Source organism: Chaetura pelagica, unplaced genomic scaffold (assembly GCF_000747805.2).
Source record: "Chaetura pelagica isolate M959 unplaced genomic scaffold, ChaPel_1.0 scaffold232, whole genome shotgun sequence".
NCBI lineage: Eukaryota > Metazoa > Chordata > Aves > Apodiformes > Apodidae > Chaetura > Chaetura pelagica.
Window position 1 is genome coordinate 427,231 of NW_009952441.1, and position 5,629 is coordinate 432,859.

A 5,629-nucleotide genomic window follows, 5' to 3' on the forward strand; every position below is an offset into this window, starting at 1 on the left:
AGGAGACTGTGCTTCCCAAGGCAGCTGCTCCTCTGCCCTAACTCCTTTGCCTGGGCTACAGAAGGGCTGTGACCCATGTTTAGGGACACAGGCTCTGGGGACTGAGGTCTCAGCATGTCCCCTGCCTCAACGCACGGACAAGCTGTTGTGCTGAATTTTGGGACCCCCAGCCCTTCCCTTTTGGATGCAGGAGTAGGAAAAGATCCAACCTGGCAAAGACACAAGCAGGCTCATCAGCCTTGCTCATCACTGCAGGTGGGAAGCAAAACCATGGGGGAAAGTGCAGAAAGATCAGTATCCCAACCCAGCATGTCCATAAAGAGAAAAATGGAAAAATAAAACCTGTCAGAGCGAGGGAATGACTGTAGAAAGTGTGTCTCCAAATTTCTGCTCTTCATCACTTGGAAGGCCTGCGGCCCAGCACAAGTGCCAAAGTTCAAGCACTGCAAGGGCTGAATGAAAACAGCACCTTAAAAAGGCAGCTCTGCGTCCTCGGGCACGTTCGGCGCCGGCAGGGAGAGGCTGGAGCTCGCAAAACCCCAGGCCAAGAGCTGCAGCCCTGGCCTCAGTGCTCCCTCACACCCAGGCAGGGGCTCACCAGCTAACACAATGTCACATTTCACAGTGTTATGGATCTGCTGGTGCTGGTGAAGCTCCAGCAAAGGTATTGATTGCTCCAGAGCCTGAGGTGTTCCCTCCATGTTCAATAGGGTCCCAGATCTTGCAGTTGTTTCCTCTAGAAGCAGCTTCAGCTATTTGCAGCCTGAAGAACCTCACTCTGTCAGCCATCATTAACCAGCTTGTAAAGTTTTAAGAGTTTTTTCCCCTCAGTTTCACCTATTGGTGTTCACTAAGGTTCATATGAAGGAGAAATCAGCAAGTGCCTGAGCAGGCACAGAGGAGGCAGGGACCAGCAGGAGCCCTAGGTCAGCACAGAGGACAGAGCTGGCTACCTGAACAGATTCACTTCACTATTCACTTAAATCTGAAAAGTGGGAATTCAGGTGAAATGCTGGGCAACAACAATTTACTTGCACTTTGCAAAAGATACTAAAAAGAAGCAGCTTCACTTACACCAACCATGAGCACAGGGACCAGCACGGCTGGGACCAGGCATGCTCTGTTCCCACCTCTGAACAGCCAAAAATTAAACCCACGTTGCTTCCAGTGCCTCGCTAGAACTGTTCCATGGCCTGGAGGTTGTCAATTTAGTCTCAAAAAAACCCTGCCCACTCCTGATGTCTCTGTGGCTGCTTCTAACCGGGGTAGGTACCTATTCACGTGGAGCTTTGAAAACCTGTTTAACTGAGAAAAGGCCAGACGGATGCCAGATTAATTCTGCACCCCTTCTGTTCATCTAGCTGACTCATTACACTTGGAAAGCTGGCTGCCTCTCCATGTAAACAGAGCACTGGCCTGGTTAACAGCTTGGAGGGAGTATTACATTTGCACAACAATTATCAACGAGGCTCCGCAGCCTTAATTTCATTTTTAAGCGCCTTTAATAAGAGTCAGAGGAGAGGTGCAAATTCCCAGGTTGCAGGAGATGCCCCCGGCTCGTGGGAGCAATGGCCGAGTATTTTGAAGTCACAAATCTAGGGCTGCAGAATTACAGTTTGGCTTCAATCCCGCCTAATCTGGGAGCTGGACAAGCCACCCCCTTTCCACAACACTCCTCTCAACCTCACCTCCCTTACCAGGAGACAATCATCACCCTTCCTATTTTGTAAACAATTAACTAAGCTCCTTGAACTAGATGATTACATGTCTGCCGCAACAATAAGAAGTGGGAGACCGAGTGAGCTCCACGGAATACATAATCCCTTGCACTTCTCCGGGAAAACAAAGGAGCTGTTTACCTCTGGCCACTGGCCAGCCCGGCCCCGCAGGCTGCTGTCCTGGGCACTGTCCCTGTGCTGCTGTCCCTGTGCATGCCAACCCCTCAGCTCAGCTGGCTGCACCCACAGTGGTCCCACGCTTTTCCCCTGGGAAAGTAGCTATGGAGAGGGGGAGTCTGCCCTGGGACTGGGCCAGCCAGGACACAGCAGCTGCCACCAGTTCAGGACAGCCAGCTCCAGCTCCAGGTGCTGGCAGGGAAGGCCACAGTGGTCCCAGCCCCCCCGAGTGTCACACACACAGCTTTGCCTGCAGGCAGAGAACTGGAAAAGCGGACACACCCGGACACAGCACCCAGACACAGACACAGCATCCTCTCTTCTCCCCTTGCTGTGGAGAGGAACCAGTCGAAAATGTGTGGGGTTTTATTTTGCCCAGGACATACCAAGCCAAAGCCACACACTGAGACCAAAACAGTTCTGTGGAGGACCTCAAAAGGCAATGGTCCCAAAAGGGATGGGAAGGGAGGGCTCATCTGTCCCTCTGAGCTGGAGGAGGAGGAGGGTGCTGCTGGTTCAGTCCAGCTGGGCTGGCTGGGAGGCAGCACAGCACCAGCCACACCCAGAAGCCAGGACTGGGCTCCTGGGAAAGATGATGGGCAAACTGGTATGGGCATGGATGTACAGGGCTGGAGCTTTCCCTCAGTCCCAGCTATCTGACACCAACATCATGCCTGGCAGGAGAGGTTAGTCCTCCTTAACAGACCCAACAAACATGGTACATGTTCAAATCCCCATCCCTGCCCCTCCTGCCTGCACAGTGAGCAACATCCACATCTGTGACAAGTAAGAAAAAATGCCAACAACACTGAAGTCCTCAAATGCTTTCAGATGTGCATCCAAGGCAAAGTGACAGCTTTCCTGGGCTCTGCCTGCGCCCCAGGCTGCTTGTCCAGTCCCTCCATCCTGCCTGCACAGCCCCTCTCACCCTGCTGTGTGCAGACCAGCCAGGCTCCTGCCTCCTCTATCCCAAGCCACAACAAATGAGCTCATGCCCAAGATCTGTGCACTGGAGCCTGCCCATGCCCTGCCAGCCTGGAGTGAAAAAAAAGAAAAAAGATTGTGCAGATTTCTGTAAATGCCAGACAAGAGGAAAGCTGGCTGGAGGCTCTCACCCATTACAAAAAACTCCAAGGCAAGGAAGGCAATTAGAGGTTATTTGCACAAATCCAACACATTTGTTTGGTCTGAAAAGGTTGGAAACTGAACAAGCCCCATTGAAACATTACATTTTAAAAACCTCAGGTTCTTTCTGAGGCCTCTGTCCCAAAAAAGCAGGTGTCTTCAAATATTTTAAAATAGTCTTAAAATAATGATTCCCACAGCATACATCCCAACTTTTGACACTCCACCCCTAGCACTGGAAAGCAGGGGGAGAAAAACAAAAGTTGAGTCCTTTAACATGCTGAACTCTGGCCTTCTCCATCACCCTGCTGATATCTCCACTGAGATGTTTGTCATCCCAGCAAAGACCATCCCTGAGCTATGCATTCGGGTGGCACCCCCAGAGTCTGCACTACATCATGGGGTGCATCACTAACAAGCTGCTTGCTCCTAAACAGCCACCATCCCACCTTCAACCCAGCACTGCCCCTGTGCACCCTGTTCAGTGCTGGTTTATCAACACACTCCCAGCATCAGAGTCCTGCTCTTCACTAGCTTTTCCTTTACCTGTTAGGCTTACACAACTAAGGATTAGTATCTAAAATTGCCCACAAGCATCGGCAGGACCTGCAGTTTGGAGAACAAGGAACAATTGTTGTTTGTGCTCCAGCTCGGCTCTGGAAGAGCAAAGTCCATCTTTTTCCAGCATGGGTACACAAGGCCAGGAGCAGGAGGAGGCCTGCAAGGCAGCAGTGCAAACACAGGTGCGTTCCACTCGGCAGCCCCACGATGGGCAATCACCAAGATTAGCTATGAACAGGACACTGCAGCACAAGGTGTTACTTCTCACAGCCATCACCCAAACCAGGGAAACGGAGGTCTCTCCGTGTGTCCCTGCTCTGGATGCAGGCAGTGGGGAGGTGTGCTTGTCTGCTGCCACCTCTGGGGTTACCTCAGTTTCACAGCTCCCTCACACCTTCCCCTTCAACTCAACATCTTTCTTTCCCACTATCCTTTTGTTCCTGGATTTTGAAGGGTGATTTTGCTCTCTATCACGAGTTCTTACAGTTGAAACATCTTTCTTCATCCCTTTGCATAGCTCCTCCCCTCCTGCTCTCAAAAGCAGTACCTGGTCCCCACAACAACCACCCTTTCTTCCACCTTTCACAAATATTTATTTCGCCTTAACCCACAGTGCTTCCTGACCTCCTGATACGCCTGGAACTACTCACATCTGGATGTATTTGCATGGGGCTCAGGCAAGGCTTGCTTGCTTTCTCACATACATGCCAAGCAGACTTAGTAACACTAATTAGGGCAGCTATTAGTATTTCAATCATTTGTGAAACAGATGCCCTTTCCCAGTGTTTGTTTGGACCTGCAGAAAAGAGCATGATGGAGAAGCTCAGCCTGTGAGTGGTTTGCACACGTGGACACACACCCGCCTCTTCTAGGACCATGGTCAAGATGATGCCCAAGACTTTGCTGGGCACCATGGAAGTCCAGCTCCTCAACAGCTCTGCAGCAATGACTTGCTACATGAAACCATCCCTGCTAACAGGTTAAGCGTAAACCACAACCCCCTGCACACCTAACCTGCCAGGGTCACTTCCCACCCCAGAGCCTGAGAAGTAGGCAAGGGCCTCTCACTGTGACCACTCTTTGTATGTTCCTGTTACACTGTTACTATTTAACAAGATTATATTTGGAAGCTTCTGTCCAACTACCCTGTGACTCAGGATCTTCCAGCTGGGACCGTTCTTGGGATACACAAAGTCTGAAATCAAAGCGAGCCCTGACAGTGCCCTGAAACCACGAGTAATGCTCTGCCTGTGTGGTTTCTCCGGGAGCAGTTTTTCCCACAAACCCTTCCCTCAATTATCTATATGCAGATGCCTCTTGATATTGCTACATTTCTGGATGCTGCTGATTATCTGGTTTCTGGCCAAGGTTACAAAACTTGTTCTAGTTGGTTCTCCGAGCTGCGGTCTGGGAGTGGGATCAGCTGGGATGAGGAAACCTTTGGAGCAGCTGGAATGTTACAGGAAGGCTGGGGCAGTGCATGGCCCTGCCACACCACCATTACTCAGAGTGGAAGAGCTGATTACAACACCACTGTCCTCTCAGTGCAATTGTGGGATGGCTCCAGATCACCGGCTCGGACCAAAACCTGCCAGAGAGAGAGGACATGTCCTCTCTGCTTCACACAGAAACCCATCAGGCTTCAACCAGGGATAAGCTGTACCCACATCTGCCCATGCAATCATCTGCTGGACTTATTGCACATCAACCTCCCCAAAACAGTGATGAACTCCACTCAGATATTCCCACTGCTGCTGCACAGGGGAGGAAAAATATTTCCCTAATTAAGTACATGCCAAGGATTTTCACAGAGCAGTACTGTGCTCCTACAGAGGGAACAGTAATGCTAACTGTGAGCAGACTGCACAGTCTATTGCATGTCATATGCATTTAAGAGGTAAAAATGCAGCCCAAACCATCCTGCACACAGAAAATGGAAAGAAATCCATGTGCTGAGAGGTATATGGGGAGCAAGGCCTGTACCCAAAGCCTGTACCCACCGCTCACTGTGATATGGGCAGGGTGAACCTCCATGGCATGGATGGTTC